Consider the following 23,765-nt stretch of genomic DNA (forward strand, 5'->3'; position numbering starts at 1 on the left):
GTGTACGTATACATATATGACATAGCACTTCAAGATCTGCAAAGCATTTTACAAATATTATCTCATTTTATTTTCACAACTCTGAGAGATAGATGCTATTATTATTCCCATTTCATAAATGTTGAAACTAAAACAGAATGATGTGAAGTGACTTGCCTGGGGTCATACAAGTAATAGTTAAGTGCCTGAAATAGCATTTGAACTTATCTCCCTGACTTTAAGTCTAGCACTTTTTCCCCTGTGCTACTTGCTTGAATACAGACATTTTTTACAATGATTTTTTCCCAATGGAATGTGGAATAAATCATAAAATAGATTTCTGTCCATTTTTTAACAGAGAGGATGAGGGAAAGATGCTACAGATGTAAATGTTTTTAGAAGAAATCACTCACTGTCTTCTCAGTTGTAACTGTTTTATATTGTTACAAGAGACCTCTCATGAAGTAGAAGTAATCTGCAAATGTTTACAATGTAAAAAAGCCCATCAATAAAAATAAAGGAATGGTTGTTAACTGTCCAATGCAGGAGGCATTTAGGTAGGAGCTCTCCAGTGGAGTATTACAGGAATTTGTGTTTGGTCCTGTGTTGTTTAACATTTTTATCAATGACTTTATTAAAGGCATGAATGTTATCCTTATTAAATTTGAAAATAACATAAAGGTAGGAGAGAGAGCTAACACACTGGAGTCAAGATACAAAAACGTCAAATTTTAATGTTTAATGTACCTTAAACATTATGTGTACTCAATATATACCTGTTGGATATAATACCTACCATAGAATATAATAATAGCTCATATTTGTATAATATTTTACAGTACATAAAGTATTTCTGTCATAACAACCTTATTAGGTAGGGAGATAGGTAGCATATTGTGCTGTGGGAGAAAAAAGGAAATGCCCTTAATTGAATTAAATTGAATAAGTATTGATTAAGCCTCTACTTAGTGGAAAGTACTGGGGATAAAGACAAAGATGAGGAATACTCCATTGCCATACTTTTTTAGAGGGAAGGAGGTGTTATGTTGTAATACTCTAAGGCAGAGAGTTCTATTGAACTGTTCTTTCCCAGAGTCACTTTCTTTCATTCTATCATTCATTCTTTTCTTGGACAATAGCTCATCTTTCATGAATATTTCTATTTTGTCAAATTTGTATTTTGATTAAAGATTTGAAAAGTGCATGTTTCATTTATTAAAAAACATGAAAGAAAATTGTAGCATTTTCCACAAATCTTTATTTTTAAAAGCTCTTTAGGTTTTTTGGTTTGTTTTACTTCTTAGTACTACCATAAAGAATATATGAAAACTGAATCATTTTATAATCAATTTCATGCTACTCCATACTTTATCTAGATTTTATTCTAATTTCTGTCAAATTTAATATCAAATATTGGGTGATCTCTCTAGTAATAAATATTCATGCATAAACCTTTATTAAAAATAATTTATAGGAAAGGGAAAATAAACATATAGTTTGGTGGTCGTTGATGTCCTCTTGTCATCTTTTTTTCTAACAATCTGTAAACTTTCCCACTGTTTTATAATTCTCCAATCACAATGTGTACTTTAAAATTGTATCTCAACCAACATGAATTTTCTCTGTATATGTTTGGTCAAGTCTAGTTTCTATTCCAACCTGCATTTTTTGAGTGCCATTTTGGCTTTCTTGAATAGCATATTGGGTAGTAGAACAACAGTAGAAATGCGGTAGTTTCTCTTTCATCAGTCATGAGAACTGTCATGGAATTGCTGATAAATTGGTCCCATTTCATAGTTATTTTTTATTCTCCTTTACAAATATGCTTGGGATGATATGGCCTAATTCAATCTTAAACTAAGTTGTCTATAGACTCTTTTTACCCTCTTTTTCTGAAATGTAATAGGGATGACTCTCTTGTATGTATTTTTTAAAAGTTCTATAAGTATAGAATGAGGTAGCGATGGCTAAACTGTTATTTACAGTTTTAAAAAGACTCAATATGATTCAACTGTGTGATGAGGTTGTCAAAATATGTAACTGCGATATTAAGCTGTAGTAATACATACATAATATTGAAAACAAAAGAGATGAAAGCAGTTTGAACCAGCTCAAAATTTTAAGTGTGAGTATTTAAACATCCAAAAGTGACAAATACTATAAATCAAGTGTTGATTTTTTTCATCGATTGTCTAGACTTTAGAAAATAATGGAGAAAAAGTTAATAATGCAGATCAAATATAAAAGGATCATTTTTCCCCTGGACACCTGATAAATATTTATCAGCACGTTGCTGTTCTAAAGCGATCCTGGTTAAACAAAACAAGTATTGTGGTCATTTCTGGGCACTAATTTTTTTTGCATAATGCAGTGGGACTTTTAAAAAGGAATATTTACTTCAGAAGGCATAATCACAAATATACAAAGATATTCCCCACAACACATGGGAGGTATAATTCTCCCTCTATTCATGCATGACCTCAGTCTCTAGGGAGGGAAAAGATAAAGCAGATTATGTCCATAGTGTAGCTCAGTTCCTGATTCCAAGTTCAAACCCCCCATCAGCCTCAAATCCCAGACACCCTGGTTTCTTAGGTTTCTATGCTGGGCTGGCTGGCTGAGCCACATTCCTGCAGTTCTGACTCCAGGGTCACCATGGCTCAAACTCTGAGTCTCATGAGGATCATCTCTAACACCTGATATGGAGGACAAACAACACAGAAGCAAACATACCTATAGACCCATTTCTCAAAGTAAGAGGTAAAAGAGAGGTGATCAAGAGAAGGCAAGTCTTACTTGCCCAGTTCATGGTGTCCATGCTAAGCAAAGCTGATAAAAGTCCAAAGAAAAGTGCAGTGGAAAAGTTTTACAGATAGAATGCTGGTCTTACCAGTTTTAAACACCTAGGCAGTCAATCAAAGGACCCCAGCCCCACATACACCAGGGAATTCAGTGGGTTCCATGTTAGACAAATGGGGCATGCCCAAAAGACCCCTCCAGCCAGTTCTATGCTAAAACTTCATGCCCAGAGAAGCCAGTGTGACACATTGCTCCCCCACCCAATTTGGGTACTACATTTTAAGGTGAATATTGGCTATTTGTAATATATTCAGAGAAGAAGAACAATCTTGGTGAGGGGACATGAAACCATGAGGATCAGTTGGAGGACTCTGTCCTTCGTCCTGTTTTGTTCAACACTTACCATTGACTCAGAAGGTATAGATGACAGACACTGATTTGTGAAACTGAAATAAAACCTTGTGACTATTTTGAATGAAAAAGTTGATTTTTAAAAAATCTTGACAGGCTAGAACAATGGGCTCTATCCAATAGGACACAACATAATGTGATAAATTTAAAGTCTTTCGCTTGGGTTACAAAAAAGCAACTTCCCAAGTGGGGAAGAAGGGAGGGAGTGGAGAGATATGACTATAAGCACTTCATGTGGAAAAGACCTAGGTATTCTATTTAACAGTAAGTTATCAGTAAGCAGGTTGACAGTCCAAAATGGCAGTCAAGAAAAACCAATATGCCTTTAGAATCAGAATGACCAGAATAAGGGAACCAATGGTCCTGCTATGCTGTTATCTGCTCAGGTCACATCTAGAAGATTGTGTTCCACTTAAGGCACCAGTGGTAAAATTAATAATAGTAATGATAATAGCAACTATTAACATTTGTGTAGCATTTACTATGTGCCATATGCTTTACAAATATCTCACTTCATCTGCATGATGTAGGTGCTATTATTATCCACAAGGATAACAGGTTAAGTGGCTTGACCAGGGTCACACAGCTGGAATATATCTGAGTCCAGATTTTAACTCAGTTCCTCCTGGCCCTAGACCTAGAGCTCTGTCCGCTGCTGAGGGTATTGACAAGTTGCAGCACATGTAGAGGAGAGTGACTGGAATAGAATGAGCAGAGTCCACACCATTCCACAGGATGATCCAGTAGACAACTATTTCTCCTGGAGAAAAAAAGACAAGGGAAACATCATCACTGTTTATTTTTTCTTTGTTTTAAAGGTCTGATCTGTAGAGGGACTAGACATTCTTTGAGCTTCCATGGGGAGAAGAGAGCCATCTAGTAAGGATTACTGGAGATACCATCTCAGTATGAAACAAATGTCTAATAACTAGGCCTCTCTGAAAATGGAAGGAGATACTGAAGTCTCCCTCCCTGGAGGCCACTTAGTCAGGCCATTCAGGCAATATAATAGAAGCAATACCGTGTAGTGAAAAGAGCCATGCTTTTCATCAAAAGACTTGAGTGTGAATTGTAGGACTCTTATTCAGTGGCTTTATTGTCCTGACCAGTCACTGTGTTTCCATTTTCTCCTCTACAAAATGGAACCGATAATACATTCCCATTTTCACAGGCATACTGTAAGGAAAGCAAATTCCACACTGAATCCATTTTACAAATGTTATGAATATGACCTCAGAAGTCTCTTTCTACTCTGAAATCTATGACTTTACCAACTATTACAAATGACTAAGATAGCCTTAGTTGTCCCTGATTAAAGCAATACAGAATGGGAGTATGTGTGGATGCACAGAGGAGTTCTTTTTATCCATTCAACAAACACATATTAGGTGCCTACTGTGCATAGGCACTGTACTAATTTGGGCACTAGAATAATTATCACTGGAAATCATTTCAATCATTTTTACTGAGACCTTCAGGGAAGATAATCCAGCTACAGAGTTTGGATAAAAACTGAGTTTCTTGGGGACAAGGGGTGGGGCAGGGGACTGGTGAGTTAGAGGGAGAGCTTAAGGAAAAAGAGAGACCTACTTCTTCCTTTGAGAAAGGATGCATGTGGTTCCAGACTCTCTTCAGGAAAAGAAAATGTTACAGAAAGAGAAACAATTTTAGAAAGTGAACAGGTAGTGAAAAGCTGGCTCCTCAAATTATCCCTGATTTCCAGTGCTCCCCTAGAGACTAAAGGGAATGTCCCCTTAGATGAGCTTGAGTCCTCTCTGACTCTGTCTCTCTCTATCTCTCTGTATCTCTCTGTCTCTGTCTGTCTATATTTCTGTATCTATTTGTATTTCTGTATCTCTGTCTGTCTCTCTCTGTCCGTAGATCTTTCTCTCTCCCCTCTGTCTCAGTTGAACTGAGATATCTCATTCCAAATAAGAAAGGCTATAAACTCTCTTTATTAAGTACATTCAAATCTGTATAACTTCTCTGATTTCTATTTGCTCTCTGTATTGGATAAATAAGCTCATCATCCACTATTGATGGTCTTTTTTCATAACTATTATGTGATAGGAAGGGGTCAGGGTGGGGGGCACTCCTTGCTGTTTAAGGGATAGTTATCGGGAAAGCAGCTTGACACTAAGAAAAAATAATTGCCCTAATTATCCATATTTAGGACAGGAGCTAAGCTTCCCTTAGAGAAGAGTAGGAGAGATTCCCAAGTTACCTTTCAAAGCTTCCCCTGCCAAGACACATTTAGAGAAATCCATATGGACATAGGTATATCCTTCACAAGTAACACACACACACACGTACACACACACATGCATGCACACACACACATATACACACCATAGCTTACACAATAAAACAGAGTCCATATGGTCATTGAAGCATCTTTAAAAATACACAGAAAGGATGAGAAGAAAGTTCAGAGAGAAACACAGACACGCAGGAGGGCTCTGAAAGTAATATACTGAATTTATTACATACTTTTTTATAAAGTAAGTATACATAACAGATTTATGATTTCACATATAATCATCTTTTTAATTTTCTACTTTGTATGTGGAAAACTTTTTATGCTATTTAAATCCAGAATACTTTTTTATAAAGCCCACGTGCTATTTCACCTTATTCCTGGATAATACATCTTAATCTGCCTCAACCAATGTTTATCGACCCTTAGCCTCTTGCCTGTTACACATTCAGTTCATTTTTCCCCTGACCTTCTATCTTTTATCACCAGTTGTCTATTAGATATTTCACACTGGATGTCCTAAAGCAAGCTAAAACTCAACAGGTCCAAAACTGAACTCTATAAAATATAAAGTTTTCTCTAATCTCTCCTCTCTTCCAAATTTTCCTATTTCTGTCAAATGTACCACCATCCTAACAGTGTCTTAGTTTCATAATCTCAGCATTATCTTGAACTCATCACTTTCCCTCACCCCATATATCCAATAAGTTATAAAATCTTTCTACTTTTACCTTCATAAGATTTCTCTCATCTGACCTCTTATAATCCATTCACACAGCTACCACCTTAGTTCAGGACCTCATCACTTGTCTCCTGAATTATTATAATAGCTTCCAGCTTTGATCTCCTATCTCTATCTCTATCTTTGATCTCCTTATCTCTATCTCTCTGTAATATTTGACAGTGTTAATCCTTTACCCCTGAATTACTCTCTCCTCTCTGGGTTTTTTCTAAGACTGACCTCTCTCAACTGTTTATTCTCAGTCTACTTTGTTAGATCATCATGTAAACCTTGTCCACAAACTGAAGATATGATTCAAAGCTCTGTCCTGGGCTCTCTTTTTTTTTTCCTTTCTATCTCCTCATTTAATAATTTCATTAGTTCCTATGGATTCAGTTATTACCTCTTTGCAGATGAGTCTCAAATCTATATAACCAGCCTTAGACACTATCCTGAACTCTAGTCTCACAACTACTCACCAACTGCCTATTAAACCTTCCTAATTGGATGCCCCAAGACATCTCAGATTCAATCTAAGCAACTAATTATCTTTTTCTTCAAAACCGATCCTTCTTCTGAATTTCCATGTCAATGTTAAAGGTAATACCATCATTTAGGTTTAAAACGTCAATGTTATCCTTAATTCCTTACTCTCACTCATCACAAATATCCAATCCCTTGACAAAGCTTGTCATTTGTTCATTTTTGCTATCTTTAAGATACTCACTTCTCTCCAGTGACATAGTTACACTAATTCAGACCCTCATCCTTGCTCCTCCCTCAAGTCTTTCCCTACTCCACTCTCTGTTACATACAACTGCCAAAATGATTTTTACTTAAGCAAAGGTCTAAACACGTCATCTCCCAACTCAACAAATACCACTGGTGCCCTATGTGATCAGCTATTGACAAACTGTCCCCTTTCTATCTTTCTGTCTTTTGTGTGTTTTCTTCTCCATGCACTCTGTGAGTCAAACCACACTGGTGTCCTTACTATTCCCAAAGAACACAACATGCATCTCCCTTCTCTGTGCCTTAGTACTCACTGTTTCTCATGACCAGAATTCTGTCTCTCTCCACCCCTAAGAACTCCTAGCTTCCTTCAACTCTCAGCTCAAATGATGCCTTCTGTAGATTTTCTGGTGTCTCCTGTGGCTAATGCCTTTCCCTCTAAGGTTGCCTTCCATGTATTCTGTGTTTACCTTTCATGTAACCATTTATTTACATTTGCTGCCCCTCCATTCCATCTTCCATTATGCTATATGTTCCTTGTGGATATGCATTGTTTTTGCTTTTTCTTTCTATTCACACTATATGGCATGCAAAAAGTGCTTAATAAATGCTTATTGATTAATTTTTTATGATTTTTGAGACATCATTTTCTTACCCTAGGCCTCACTTTCCTGTACTGTAAAACAAGTCAATTGTAGGAGAGCAGGGTTTTAGTCTACAGTCTGTGACCTTTTAAAAAGATATTAATAATTGTACTTCAATATAATTATTTTCCTTTGTATTTTATTTTACCCATTTTAAAACATTATTCATTCATTTTTGTTTATTCATTTATCATTATTTGCTTATTTGTAAACAAAAATCAAGAATGGGTTCATTCATATATGCTTCACTAGATTGCTAAGGGGTCCATGACCCCTAAAAACAGTTAAGAATATCTCTACCAGAAGGTCTTTTAGGTCCCTTTCCTCTCTAGCATTCTATGATGCTGTGACTTTCAACATTTTGAGCAGTAAGTAGGTAACACTGACTTCCACTGATCTTTCAGAAGCCAGCTGACTCCTTCAGTTCCCCAGTATTCCAGTGCAAGAACAGCTTTTAGTTATTAATAACAGCCTGGTTAGTGTTTGAGCGAAGAGGGAAGATGAAATCATCCTGCTTTCAATAGGTCATTTCTCCTTGAGCTGTCAGACACCTATACAGGGGATTCTTTGCTACACCTAACCATCCTCCACCCCTACAACCCCTACCTAAATACACACACACACACACACACACACACGCAAACACACAAACACCATCTCTTTTTTTTTTTTCCTCTCCAACCACCATCCTGGCTTGGCCATATGTGGGGGATTATCAGATTTCCTGGACATCTCTGTATTGTGTAAATGTGGACTTGGAGGTAAGCAAGAGTTCTTCAGGTGAAAAACATTATGAAGTATTATTGTTATTATTGAGATTACCAGTGCCAGTATTACTTTTATCAAGTCATTAATTAGGTCCTGGTGTTTCCCTCCCAGAAAGTGGATAGGATCCAGCACTGCACACACATTATTGCAGTCCCCCTGAGAGTGGGCATGCTCACCCACTGCCTTTGATAATTTGAAAAATTAAGTGACTTGAGATGCTCTATTACTCTTCCTGACTCAAAGAAAGCCAAAGAGCTTCAGCAAAGCCCATAACTGCTTCAGCTTTGTTCGCCATCCAGGAGCACCACATTCAGCCTGTGTGCCACGTGCTGGAAAATGATTTCCTTCTGCAGAGGGAGTGCAGTTAGCTTCAGTGTTTCAGAAGTGTTCATGGAGAAGGGGTAAAAAAAAAATTACACCTTTAATTCATGTCTCAAACAACTTTAGGACAAATAAAAATAAATATTTCACCATATGTTGACTATTCTTCATTGAGAGGATTTGATTAATTTGGAGGCGGGAAGGAGCCCAAGTGCCGTTTATTGAATGAAGAGTAGCTGAGAAATAACTGGACTTCCTTTCCCTTTTTGTAGGGATGGGAGAGGTATCTGTGAGTGTGGAATGTTGCATTTATTGTCATACACAATTGATATTGTAGGATCAATCACAGAGCAAGAAAGAACCTCTGAAACCATCTAATCTAATCTAATTTTAAAGATGAGCAAAGTGAGTCCAATTAAATGCTGCCAATTCCAGCCTGTGAGGATCAGGGGCAGGAGTTGAACCCAGGCCCCCTAAATCCAAAGATGGCAATGTTTCTACTTTACAATACGTTGACTGATTTTGTTGAACCATTTTCCCTTTCATCCCTTTCTTTTCCTACTCTTAATTGTAATCTCACTCACTTTTTTATTAATTAATTTACTTTTAGTTTTCAATATTCACTTTGACAAGATTTTGAGTTTGAAATTTTCTCCCTGTCTCTCCCTTCCCATCATTTCAAGATGGTGTGTATTCTGATTACCCCTTCCCCCAGCTTGCCCTCCCTTCGATGACCCACCCCTTCTTTCATCCCCTTCCCTTCTATTTATCCCCTTCCCTTCTATTTACCCCATTGCCTGCATATCTTATATCCCAGTTACATGCAAAAACAATTTTTAACATTCATTTTTAAAACTTTGAGTTCCAAATTCTCTCCCTTCTTCCCTCCCTACCCACCCTCATTGGGAAGACAAGCAATTTGATATAGATTACACATGTGTAGTTATGCAAAACACTTCCATAATAGTCATGTTGTTAAAGGCTAACTATATTTCCCTCCATTCTATCTTACTCTCCATTTATTCTGTTCTCTCCTTTAGCCCTGTCCCTCCTCAAAAGTGTTTGCTTCTCTCACTCACTTCTTAACACTTGTCTGCTCCTGACCTCATCAGTCAACTAAATCTGCTTTCTCATAAGTTATCAATGAATTTTTAATTGACAGATATGATGGTCTTTTCTCAGTCTCACCCTTCTTGACCTATCTTGACCTTCTTGACTTATTTGATCACTTCATCCTCAATACTCTCTTGTCTATAGATTTTAATGATGCTATTTTCTTTTTTTTTATTATTATTTTATTTGTTTTCAGCATTCTATAATCACTTCCATATATCTTAGATTTTTTCCCCTCCCTCCCCCTCCTTCCCTCCTACCTTCCCCTCTCTCCCTGAGATAGCATACAGTTTTATATGGGTTCTATACATACATTCTGATTAAATACATTTACACCTAGTCATATTGCATAGAAGAATTAAAATGAATGGGAGGAAACATAATACAAAAGAAAATGTTCTGCTTCATTCCACGATCAAATTCCATAGTTCTTTCTCTTATTGTGGAAGGCATTTTGCCTTAAGAGACCACTGGGAATTTTTTAAGTCCTTGCATTGCAATGAAGTTCTAAGTCTACCAGAAAAAATCCTCACACACTGTGATTGTTGCTGTGTACAAAGTTCTCCTGGTTCTGCTACTTTCACTCAGCATTAATGATGTTATTCTCTCTGGTTCTCCTCTTAACTATATAACCATTCCCTCTCAAGTTCCCTTGTTGGCTCATCATACATATTGTAGCCCCCTTCCCTTCCCTTCCCTTGTCTTCTCTTCTCTTCCCTTACCTCATCTTTTCTCCTGTCCTTTTCTCTCTTTCCTTCACTCTGTATATCCAATCAGGTGCCAAATCCTGACATTTCTGCCTACATGTCTTTCAAAGCCAACCTTTTCATCTTTACCCACATAGCCACCACCTTCAATTAGGCCCTTTTCTCTTCTGCCCTAGATTATTTTGGTAACTTCCAAACTGACCTCCCTGCTTGGAACATCTACTCACTCTAATCCCACATCCCAAGGAGCTCACATTCTGTCAAGGGAGATAATATATGCTTCGTCATCATGTCTTGATCTTGGATCATTACAGAAATAAGTTGTTCTTATTACATCTACTGGAATGTATCTATAGGTCTGCTCCAACAGGAATCTTGCAGGCTACCACAGAGATAGCTTAATGTAGTAGAAAGCAAACTCATTATGAAAATAGAAGACACGGCTCTGGTCCCAACTTGGCCATTGACTATTCAGTGGGTATGTCAGTTATATGTTTAGTAACTGTTTAAGTGGAAGATAAAGTTAGAGCACCAAAAGCCCACCCCAATTCAAAAAGATTCCTGATGCCAAAAGAGTTGGGTCTAGGACTGCAAAGCAGATGCCTAAATTTCACACAAAGCTTCTAACTAAGCCAGTCTTACATTGACAGGGGTTACTCTGGGACAGAAAGCACACTTTTCTTGGGAGGTGGGGTGGGATGTCAGGAAGAAACAGGATGTTCTTGGCCCCAAGGATCAAATTTCTGAAGGACCAAAATATTTTAGGATTGTTCAAGACTCTCTTGAGACACGGTATATATGTTATAATTCTTGTAGACAATCTTTGCTTATGTTATTTCTGGCTTTTTCTCTACCTTTTAAATAACTGGCCTAAAATTTCCTTTATGTGTTGCCTCACCCCATTAGCACATGATTTTCTTCAGAGCAGGGGATGTCTTCCTTTTCTATTTGTACCCCTAAAGCTTACCATAGTGCTTGGCACATAGCAATCCTTATTAAATGCTTCATTCATTCATTCCTGGATATGTATTTGGGATTGTGAGAGACCTTCTTGGCACTTGCTAAAATGAAAGATCATGACCCACTCCTTAGGATTCATGCAGAAGAAATGTAAAAAGCATAACTAAGAGTATGAAGTCCTGGGCAAGAAACTGGCTACCTTAGAGATATTGTTGATCTTTGATGCTGACTGGATACTGGGACTTTAGAGGAAAAAGCTCTATTTCCAAAGTGAAAAACTGACAAAGTGTCCACAATTGGGATCTGGATCTCTAGAACCATGGCATAAAATATAGGTATGTGGGCCCTTGATAAGGGATAGGGTATACCTAATGAAGTTCAGAAAATAAGTATTTTCTGGAAATCTAACTAATCTAAGCAAAAGGTATTTAGAGGAGGAAGAGAGAGAAGACTTTCCATATGTATCTGAAAAGCCAGATAGTACAAGAGTAGTATTGAGAAAGTGTTTAGGTGTGAATCAAAGGATGGAGAAACAGACATGATGTTGTCTTAAGACTCTACTGAAGACTAACTGGATAGGACAAACCTTCCAGGAAGACGTGATATGATAATGATGGAAGGCTTCAGTTATCTGAACATTTGCTAGAACTGCTGATCTGAATAGCAAAGCAAAACAACTGATTTGCTCTGGAGTGGTAATTGCAAGATTCAAAAGGTTAAGGAAGTGATTAGAGGAATTACTGCTCTGAACAGGCTTCTGATTTACTAGAACTGATGAATTAGAAATGACAAAAGCCTTGGGGAAAAGCTATCCTTAGATTTCCTGATGGAAAAAGCAAAGGGAAATCAGTTATAGTCTAATGCAGACGCTGGATTTGGGAAGAGCAAGTTTCCAAGAATTCAGAAAAATGATAGTTGGGATTTTGTAACCTAAAATTCTGTAAGGAAGATTGGGTCAAGAGTGGAAGGAAGCTCTCAAGAGTGAAGCTCTAATGATAAAACAAATGATTCTGAAGGGGCGGGGGGAGGTGTAGGAGCTATCTAAGAAGACAGATGTGAATGCACAGGGAACTTACTAACCAACTTTGATTTTAAAGTATGAATAAAAAAAACAAAAATAGAAATATGATAGAATAGAAATCGAACAGAACAGAAAAAGAAAAGGAAAATAAGGCAAGATAATAGAAAATAGATACAAAAGAACAGTGTGATTCTGTAAGAAAATTGTCAATAGCACTGAAGTTCAGACTGATCTGAGGCTGTTCATGAATGCAGAGAGCAAGAAAAAAGGATTATTTTCAGCTATCGTGGGGTCAAGAGAAATAGTAAATAAGGGATAGTGTCTCTCTGCTCAAAGTAGCAATAATGACAGACAACTGGGAACAGCAAAAGACTAAACTCTCATTTTGCATCTGTTTTCTCTGTTAAAGGCAACATTTTAAAACCCAGAAAGATAAAACAAAAGTGGTTAACAAGGAGTTGAAATTTATGATAAATGAAGAGATGGCAAAGGAACTCCCATTATCTGACTTTTTTTTTACTGGGGCTAAATTTTTTCCTTAATTTTTTTTTTATTTTTTACATGTAGAAACAATTTTAACAGTCCATTTTATAATTTTGGAGTTCCAAATTCCCTCCCTTTGTCCTCTCCCCCTTCTATGAGAAGGAAGCAACTTAACATAGATAACAGTTATCCCTTTCCCCATTACAGTTTTGATATATCATGGGTCAGCATAAGAAATTAAATATGAATTGGGGGAGAGATTTGTGGATGCCACAGATGATATGAAGGCCAGCAAGTGACACAGAAAAGGCTAAGAAACTCAGAAGTACATAAAATATATGTATAATATTATATAATATCAACATATTATATCTTTTACTATCATAATCTAGACTTCTTCTCTGGTACAAAGAGCCAAAAAAAATTTATTTGGATTTTCCAGATCATGGGGGCACTATGTTCTAACCTCCAAGATATTGGAGGGATAACTATATCTGTATAATTTTATATAAATTATGTAGGGACAGCTAAGTGGTACTGTGGGTAGAGTGTCTCATAGTAACTCATCTTCTTAAACCCAAATCTGGTCTCAGACACTTACTAACTGTGTGACCCTGGACAGACTCCTTAACCTGTTTGCCTCAGTTCCTCATCTGTAAAATGAACTGGAGAAGGATATGGCAAATTACTCTGATATCTCTACCAAGAAAACCCCAAATGGGGACACAAAGAGTCAGACACAAGTAAAACAACTAACCAACAAAAATAAATGTTCAGTCATGTAAATCATATTTCCATATTTACCATGTTGCAAAAGAGAGGAAAGAGAAAGAAACAAAGAAAGAAAAAGAAAGAAAGAAAGAGAAAGAAAGAGAGAGAGAGAGGAGGAAGGAAGGAAGGAAGGAAGGAAGGAAGGAAGGAAGGAAGGAAGGAAGGAAGGAAGGAAGGAAGGAAGGAAGGAAGGAAGGAAGGAAGGAAGGAAATTTTTAAAAAGTAGGCTTCACGCTGCACTCAGACTTCATTAGTTCTGTCTCTGGAGGTGGATAGCATTTTTCACCATAAGTCCTTTGGAATTTTATTGAATCATTCTATTGCTGAGAAGCTAAGTCATTCACAGTTGATCATCTTACAATTTTGCTATTACTGCGTACAGTGATCTGGCTCTGCTCAATTTACTTTCCATCAGCTCATATAAGACTTCCCAGGTTTTTCTGAAATCACCCCACCCTTTGTCATTTCTTATAGTACAATAGTGTCCCTTCAAAATTATTTACTACAATTTATTCAGCTATTACCCAATTGATGAGCATCCCTTCAATTTCCAGTCAAGATTTAAATGTATTTACTTATAGTTTTCAACATTCATTTCCACAAGATTTTGAGTTCCAAATTTTCTCCCCATCTTTCCGTTCACCCCACCCTGAGATAGCATGCATTCTGATTACCCCTTCCCCCCGTCTGCACTCCCTTTAATCATCCCCTCCTTCTTCACTTTCCCCTTTACTTTCTTGAAGGGCAAGATAGATTTCTATACCCCCTTGCCTATATATCTTATTTCCAAGTTGTGTGTAAAAACAATTTTTTAACATTTGTTTTTAAAACTTTGAGTTTCAAATTCTCTCCCTTCTTCCCTCCCCCTCCACCCTCACTGAGAAGTCAAGCAAATCAATATAGGCTATACATGTGTAATTATGCACAACACCTCCATAATAATCATGTTGTTAAAGACTAACTATATTTCCCTCCATCATATCCTGACCCCCTCAATTATTCTGTTTTCTCCTTTGACCCTGGCCCTTTTCTAAAGTGTTTGCTTTTGACTACTTCCTCCCCCATCTGCCCTCCCTTCCTCTTATGCCCTTCCCCTCTACTTTCCTATAGGGCAAGACACCCAATTGGGAGTGTATATTATTCCCTCCTTAAGCCAAATCCAATGAAAATAAGGTTCATTCATTCCTTCTCACCTCCTCCCTCTTCTCTTCCATTGTAAAACCTTTTTTTTGCTTCTTTTATGTGAGATAATTTATCCTATTCTATCTCTCCCTTTCTTCTCCCAATATATTTCTATCTCACCCCTTAATTTTATTTTCTAGATATCATCCCTTCATATTCAACTCACCCTGTATCATCTATCTATCTATCTGTCTGTCTGTCTGTCTGTCTGTCTGTCTATCTCCTCCAACTACCCTAATAATAAGGTCTCATGAGTTACAAATATCATCATTCCATGTAAGAATATAGACAGTTCAACTTTAATAAATCTCTTATGATTTCTCTTTCTTGTTTACCCTTTTCATGCTTCCCTTGATTCTTCTATTTGAAAGTCAAATTTTTTATTCAACTCTTTTCACCAAGAATGCTTGAAAGTCCTCTCTTTCACTGAATGTCCATTTTCCCCCTGAAGGATTGTACTCAGCTTTGCTGAATAGGTGGTTCTTGGTTTTAATCCTAGCTCCTCTGATCTCCAGAACATCATATTCTAAGCCCTTTGATCCCTTAATATACAAGCTGCTACATCTTGTGTTATCCTAATTGTATTTCTACAATACTCAAATTGCTTCTTTCTGACTGCTGGCAATATTTTCCTCTTGACCTGGGAACTCTGGAATTTGGCTACAATATTCCTAGGAGTTTTCCTTTTAATATCTCTTTCTAGAGGAAATCAGTAGATTCTTTCAATTGCTATTTTATCTTCTGGTTCTAGAATACCAGGGCAGTTTTCTTCAATAATTTCTTGAAAGGTGACCTCTAGGCTCTTTTTTTGATCATGGCTTTCAAGTAGTGCAATAATTTTTAAATTATCTCTCCTTTATCTACTTTCCAGGTCAATGGTTATTCCAATGAGATATTTCACATTGTGTTCTATGTTTTCTTGGTTCTGTTTTATAATTTCTTGATTTCTCGTAAAGTCATTAGCTTCCGTTTGCTCCATTCCAATTTTGAAGGAATTATTTTCTTCAGTGAGCTTTTTGACCTCCTTTTCCATTTGGCAAATTCTTCTTTTTAAAGTGTTCTTCTCCTCATTGGCTTTTTGGACTTCTTTTGCCATTTGGGTTAGTATATTTTTTAAGGTATCATTTTCTTTAGTATTTTTTTGGATCTCCTTTAGCAAGCTGTTGACTTGAGTCAATTTCCAATTCTTTGCCATCACTAAAAGAGCTGCTATAAATATTTTGGGACAAATAAGATTTTCTCCTTTTTCTTTGATCTCTTTGGCATTCAGACCTAATATTGGTATTGCTAGGCCAAAGGGTATGCATACTTTTAAAGCCCTTTGGGCATAGTTCCAAATTGTCATACAAAATGGTTCAATCTGCGTACAATTCCACCAAGAGAGCATTGGTGTCCCAATTTTTCCACATGCCCTCCAATACTTGTCATTTTTCTCTTCTGTCATATTGGCCCATCTGATAGGTGTGACATAATACCTAAGAGCTGTTTTAATTTGTATTTCTCTAATCAATAGTGATTTAGAACATTTTTCATATAACTATAGATAGCTTTGATTTCTTCTTCTGTCCATGGCAATTTTTAGCGAATTTAAGCCACCAGATTCAGATGATGTATATCCCAGGTGTATGGGAAACACAAAAAAAAAAACCCCAAAAAACTGGCAGCAGTGATTATTAAGTTAAATTGCTATTCCTTAAGAAAAATTATGGAGGTATTCCATGGAGAGAGATGAGCAAATACCTCTATATTAAAAAAAAAACAAAACATAAATTGTACAAACTATAAGCTGATAAGTTTGATTTTGATTCCTGGTAGAATTCTATATTATAAAAAAGAGTGGTTTATAAGAACATAGAAAAGGAAACAGTGATCACTAAAAACCACCATGACTTCATCAAAAATAGGTCAGACTAGACTAGCCATTATGATGGTGATTCATAATTTCCTTTTATGACAAGGTTACTAGACTAGATCACAGAAATGCCAAAGAGATGGAATCACGGGACCATGAATTTAGAACTGGAAGGGACTTGAAGGCCACTGAGTCCAACCCTCTCATTTTACAGATGAGAAAACTTAGGAACAGGGAAGTTAAATGACTTGCCCAGAGTCCTGCAGCTATTAAGTGTCTGGGGAAGAATTTCAGCAGTCTTCTTGACTCCAAGTCCAGTGCTCTAACTACTACTCTATATGTGTCTACCTGAATTATAGCAAGACAACATGTATCGTTCTCATCAAGATAGAAAGATGTGATGACATTGATAGTACAGTTACTTGGATTTAGAAATGGCTAAATAACCAGACTTCCAAAGCAGTCATTAATAGGTTATTATTAACTTGAAAGGCTGTAACTGAGTGCCTCAGGTACCTCTTCCAGGACTTTTCAATATTTTTATCAATTATTTAGATGAAAGTATGGAAGTCATACATAAGAAATATATAAAAATACAATGATAATAATTGTACTATCAGTCTCTTAGGGTTGAGGAAAACACTTTGGAAACTATAAAGGACTATAGAATCTGCATCATTTAGTACAAAAGAATTAATACTCAGGAAACCAAAGTTCAAAGATAATAGGTTTGAGGCTCATTTTTCTCATAATAAAGATATTAGAGAAAATGTGGAAAGAGAGCGGGTCTGGAGCAAAACTACTCGGTTCATGTCCTTCCTCTGACCCAAGTGATGGTGTGACATTTGACAAGGCATTTAAGCTTCCAGTGCTCAAGGTCTAGGCAGCTCTCTTCTACTAGAAATTACAGAAAAACTCCCTGCATGCACTGATAGAAGGACTTTCCTTGACCAAGAATTCTCTACTTCCATAACTTCCTAGGTGTTACTCCCTGTAATGGGAATAATAATAATACTTGCATTAATTCACATAGTTGTAAGAATCAAATAAAAGAACATATATGCTTTGTAAACTGTATCACATTATGTAAATTACTCTAGGGACAGGTAGCCTGGTAACTGCTTCTAAATGTGCTACAGCCACATCTATCAAAGACTCAGGAAAGAAAGTTCTTGTCACCAAATTCCTTGGCATTGTTGAATGGTTCAACATCAAAAACTGACATGATTTTATCAGGGGAAATGACTTTCAAGAAGATATGTTGCCATCTGCTTTGCTACTGTACTCTAAAGGCCATCCCTAGGTCGTGCAGCTTAAAACTTCTCCATTAGGATGGGAACTCCTCAAGAACAGGGACTATCTTTCTTTATCTATAGATATTCCCATGCTTAGCACATTGCTTTCACGTAGTAAGTGCTTAATAAATACTATAGTGATTCATTTGTGTAAGTCATTAATATCAATAATTGGGATCCCATTTCTCACTGCTCAATAAGTCACCCTCCCCTTGTCCTTGCTCCTGACTCAATGGATGTTGGAAAGAGGAGAAAATCTGCTCCAGTGCAGAGCTTTTTTATTGTTCATGAGCTATTTTTATGAATGAAGTCAGTGTGCTATAGTAGACAATACAATTTGGAATAGAGTTTCAAATTCAGCTTCTATTACTTTACTAAATGTAGTTAAGGGTTGTAACTTCAATTTTCTTATCTTTAAAATGTGAGTAATAATGACTATATATCGGTTTTATATATATATGTATATATATCTATATATCTATATATATATATATCTCAACATCATGGAATTCTTGAGAGGATCATTTGATATAATATATATATATAGTAAAATGCTTTGGACATCTTGAGGTAGTATTTAAATATTAGCTATATTTATTTGATTCATCCCACCCAAAAAAAAAAATATCCCAGAAAGTTAGTCATTCACAATTCAGTAAAAGTAGCCAAAAGGGATGAGACAATTCCCCTCCTTCCTTCTTCCACTTTCCACTTAATGCAAAGGAAAATGAAAGAAGGAAAAACAGTGAAAGAGTAAATTATCCACTTCTAAGTCTAAATCACAAAATGTGGGAGCCATCTCTCTCTCCAATGATGGTTTCCTCTTTTCCTCTGAAATGTTATTCCATTGATCCAGGTGGAATCCAATGACCAGGTGGGCTCTGCCTTGGGCCAACCCTGGGATGGCCGTTTCATCCAACCGAGATTTAGTAATCCATGCCAGCTCATCCGGATAAGCTACGATTAAATCATGGCCGATGATGCTTGTGTTACTCACTTACCTGGCACATGGTGATGTGAAGTCCAGAGATGAGTTCCTGCTTGTTTTTGCCCTTGGTGTTTGCAATTACTCCCTCAGGAGCTATCCCAGACAGATGTTGGCAAACCCGCTGACTCTGGAAGCTTTTCCATCTGTGACATCTTTGATCACCTATATTTCTCAAGATTTATGAGGAAACATATTCTTGACTTGGATGCAAGTTGCTTCAGCTTACTGCTGCCTCATCTCTAAAACAAAATGGGCAGTGGGAGTTGACGGAGTACGGCTGGTGGAGGCATTTTTCAATGAGCACATCCATCCAATGCTCAGTAACCTCTCTGAGTCTCACTTTCCCCATCTGTAAAATGAGGGCTTTGGATTAAATGACCTTGAAGATCACTTCCACCTCTAATTTCTATGATCTTGTAAGTTTTTCTTCCTAATTTTGATAACAACTGACTCTGAGGTCCCATCAGTGTTCTGTACCACACCTTCATTAGAATTTAAGTTCTTCTTCCAAATGTAAGCTCTTTGAGGGCAAGAACTATTTCCTCTTTGTTCTTGGATCCTCCTTCCTGAGCACTGTTTCCAGCACAATTGTAGACATTTAATAAATGTTCATCAACTGATTGATTCCCCATGTTTATAATTGTGATAACCATAACTCTGGCAATTAGTGCAAAGCCGGAATGCTGATGGGAACAAAGGGAGGGTTGTGACAAATGGTATCTTCCTTGACAGATTAAAAACTCCATGGGATCACAGAATGTTTGAGCTCTAATGGACTATAAAGAGTATAGGATCATAGATCTTGATTTGAAAGGGACCTTGGAGGCCATCTGGTCCTAGCCTTTCATTTACTAGATGAGAAAACGGAGGCCCAGGGAGGTGAAGTGACTTATTTAAGGTCACACAGGTAGTAAACATCAGAGGTAGGATGATCAGCTAGTCAAACTCCCTTTAAAAGTTATCTAGCCCAAGTTCCCTATGATGTAGATAGTACCGGTATTGCCCCAATATGGAAAGTGACCTGCAGTAAGAACTCATGGCTCTTTGAACCCAGATTCCCTGACTAAAAACCTTCCCCTGCTCCTTCTTTCCACTACTGATCTTATTCTGATTTCATTTAGCAGGGCAAAAGTGAGATAGGTTCTGAGAGATGATACCTCTCCCCCATACACATCAAATATAAACCAAGCTTCAGATGTCAACAGATCTGCTGAGGAAAACAACACTGAAAATGTTTATAGACAATGGGCTTGACAGTATAAGCCTCTTCAGGGCATAGTGCTCACTTTCTTCTCTTCAGTATTGCTGAGTTTGCTTCTTTCCCCATTCTGGGTGTTACACAGCTGGCTCAAATCCTCTTGTCCTTTCATGCAGGTTTATAATTTGTGGTCCTGAGACCTTCCTCTGTACTCATTGCTCTTTGTTTCTTTGTCTCTGTTTGTCTGTCTGTCTGTCTGTCTGTCTGTCTGTCTGTCTGTCTCTCCCTCTCTCTCTCTCTCTCTCTCTCTCTCTCTCTCTCTCTCTCTCTCTCTCTCTCTCTCCCTATCTATCTATCATCTATCTATCTTTCTGTCTCTGTGTCTCCCTCTCTGTTACTCTGTCTCTGTCTTTCTGTGTCTGTCTCTCTGTCTCTGTCTCTGTCTCCCTGTCTCTCTCTTTCTCTCTCACACACACACATAAACACACAGTATGAAATCAAATATTCAAATGAAAAATTATTCCTGATTAATTTCAGCCTATACTGAGTCTTCCCTTGTTTCCCCTTACTAGTCACTGATGTCTTCCATAGACTATATTACACATTAATCTTTCAGGGCAGCTAGGTGGTACAGTGGATAGAGCACCAGTGCAGGAGTCAGGAGGACCTGAGCTCAAATCTCACTTCAGACACTTGACACTCGCTAGCTGTGTGACCTTGGACAAGTCACTTAACCCCAATTGCCTCATCCTGGGTCATTTCCAGTCATCCTGATGAATATCTGGTCACTGGATTCAGACAGCTCTGGAGGAGAAGTGAGGCTGATGACCTGCACAGCCCTCCCTCACTCAAAACAAAGTCAAGTGCAAGTTATGTCATCATTCCTCTGATGGCATGGTCTTATTCGGCAATGAAGGATGAAAGCATACACAATAATCTTTCACTTATATTATCTCCCTGCTTCAGTCTTCTCAATAAGACTACAATTCTTTTAGAACTTTCATCTGCTCTTAAAAATATACTCCCCCATAGCACCAAGTACTATGAAAACGTTAAATAAATGCTTTTCTTTGATGAATGGATAAATTCAGAGGAAAATAAATTGTCCAGATGTCTCCAAATATCCACTTTTTAAAGATATCTTTACATTGATATACTGTCCTACAAAAAGCCACAGTGAGCCTCATCAAAGCTGAAATTGACATGGGTGGATTGTGAAGCACGTCCTGGGGCTGACAGTCTGAAACGCCTGAAGAAAGTTAGCACCTCTGGAGCAGCAGGCTAATCATTTACATATTGTTTGCTCTTTTATTTGTTTTGTTGCTGTTTTCTAAAATGTTCTAATACAAATTGACTTCTAATTCCTCTTTTCAGTTGGCAGGAGACCCCTTTACACTGGAAACACAAGTCAAAAGAAATTGGTAGGAAACAGAGAGGAGTCTTGGACTTGGACTCAGAGCACCTGTTTTCAAATCCAGACTCTTCTACTCGCTGGTTGGTTGACCTTGAGCAAGTCACTTGGACTTTCCAGGCCTCTGTTTCCTCATCTGTAATATGGGGGGGTTCAACTAAATCTGGATTTTATCAGACTGTCAAAGGGCTTCATTATCCAAAAGATTAAGACCCCCCCCAGACTAGATGATCTCTTTTCCAGCTATAAATCTAAGATTAGAAGAAAGAGGAGGAGGAGGAGGAAGAGGAAGAGGAGAAGAAGGAGAAGGAGAAGCAGAAGCAGCAGCAGCAGAAGAAGAAGAAGAAGAGGAAGAGGAAGAGGAAGAAGAAGAGGAAGGGGAAGAAGAGGAAGAGGAAGAGGAAGAGGAGGAAGAGGAAGAGGAAGAGGAGGAAGAGGAAGAGGAAGAAGAGGAAGAGGAAGAAGAAGAAGAAGAAGAAGAAGAAGAAGAAGAAGAAGAAGAAGAAGACGGAGGAGGAGGAGGAGGAGGGTGAGGAGGAGGACTGGGAGAACTTTTTCCTTTGCCTTTTTTTATCCTATGCATTGGCTGGTCTAGCTGTCAGAGACTTTGGAGCATCCTGAAACTACCTCCATGGATGGAGGCTCAATGCACCAATTTAGAGAATCCACCCCAAATGTTCACATGGACTGTTGGTGCCCGACCTGCGATAGAGCTTTCTGAGTGTGTGTCAGCCTGATCGGCCACACTCGGACCCATTGTAATTTGACTCATATAGTGAGGGCGTTTTGGTTCTCTTTGAGAGTGGACAACAACCAGAGTGTAGTCAAGTAATTATTGATTGAATCCCATCCATGAGGATGAGTCACCTAGACAAGCACAGGCACATGAACCCCTCTCCTTCAGTATCAGGATCCAATTACTTGATTAAATGCCTTCGTTGCCCACTTCCTTTTGCTTGCAAAGACATTTCTAAATACAGTTTGTGAAACCAACTAAGACACAACAGAAATAAGATCACACAAATATTTAGAGCTGATAGAGGTGATCAAGTCCAGGAATGTGCTGGTAAATGCTTAATAACTAGCTGTGGATAGGGGTTGGGGGAAGTGGGAGGAGTGTATGCTGGATGCACATTGAAGTTTCATTTGCATTCTTAACATTTTCCCTATAACTTTCTTAGGTCTAAACAATCAACAAAACAATGATTTAAGCCCTGTTTTCTAGCATTTACTGGTTTCTGAGGTGCAAATGCTCACACTGAAAATTTAACATTTGGTTCTTAGTTGCTGCTAAGAGCTAACTCCTGCACAGCCTTCTTCTACCATCTTCATTTGACCACTTGTACAGGGTTACATAAGTAGCTACTGGCAGAGTTGGACTTTAAAACCCATGCCCACTGACTCCAAACCCAGCACCATTCACACTGAGCCACTCCTGATTCCTAGTCAAAGGACTCTTTGCTGCCAGGTTCTGTGATAGATTGGGATCATCATGGCCTTATTAATCATACAAGGCTTAGGGGCCCTCATTGAAAAATACAAAGGCAGTCCATATGAAGAAGTCCAAGTTAAGTTCATTTTCTTGCAGCATGTAAGCCCTTCAGCTGGAAGGATTAAGCTCTTCTGCTATTGGTTAGTGGCATTCCCTAGTTCTCCTCAAGTACATGCAGTTATTACAGTGAATGTATCCAAGCAAACAAATGGAATTTTAACTTTTTTGTCTATGGAGTAAAGGGGATGAGGAGGGGTGAATGGAAAAATCCTTTATGTATGAATACATATAAATATATAATACATATACACATAGATACAGTATACATATATATAACACACACACACACACACACACACACACACACACATACATATATATATATATATATATATATATATATATATATATATATATATATATATATATATATATATATATATATATAAAATGAAATAATATTTGGAAAGGTTTAGTACTTGTTTCCTCTCCCACACTCATATTCTCTCATTCCGCCCCCCCACACACACACATATCACTTCATATGTAACATAAGCATGGAATGTATATTGTCCTTAATTCTTTTTTACTTCCCACCAACATTTTTAGGAAAACTTTGGGTGTCACTAATAATAAAGGTAATGATCATGCTAAACATGA

General features: G+C 37.6%; 1 long non-coding RNA gene across 1 annotated transcript in view; it reads right to left on the reverse strand.

The window, feature by feature from the left end:
• Nucleotides 1–529: 529 nt before the first annotated feature.
• LOC140522441 (uncharacterized) overlaps nucleotides 530–23,765 on the reverse strand; it is a 51,190-nt gene continuing 27,954 nt past the window's right edge. Inside the window, exon 4 of the long non-coding RNA XR_011973347.1 lies at nucleotides 530–3,949. This is a non-coding gene — a long non-coding RNA (uncharacterized lncRNA). The remainder of the gene's footprint in view (nucleotides 3,950–23,765) is intronic.

The sequence above is a fragment of the Notamacropus eugenii genome, chromosome 1 (assembly GCF_028372415.1).
Source record: "Notamacropus eugenii isolate mMacEug1 chromosome 1, mMacEug1.pri_v2, whole genome shotgun sequence".
Lineage (NCBI taxonomy): Eukaryota > Metazoa > Chordata > Mammalia > Diprotodontia > Macropodidae > Notamacropus > Notamacropus eugenii.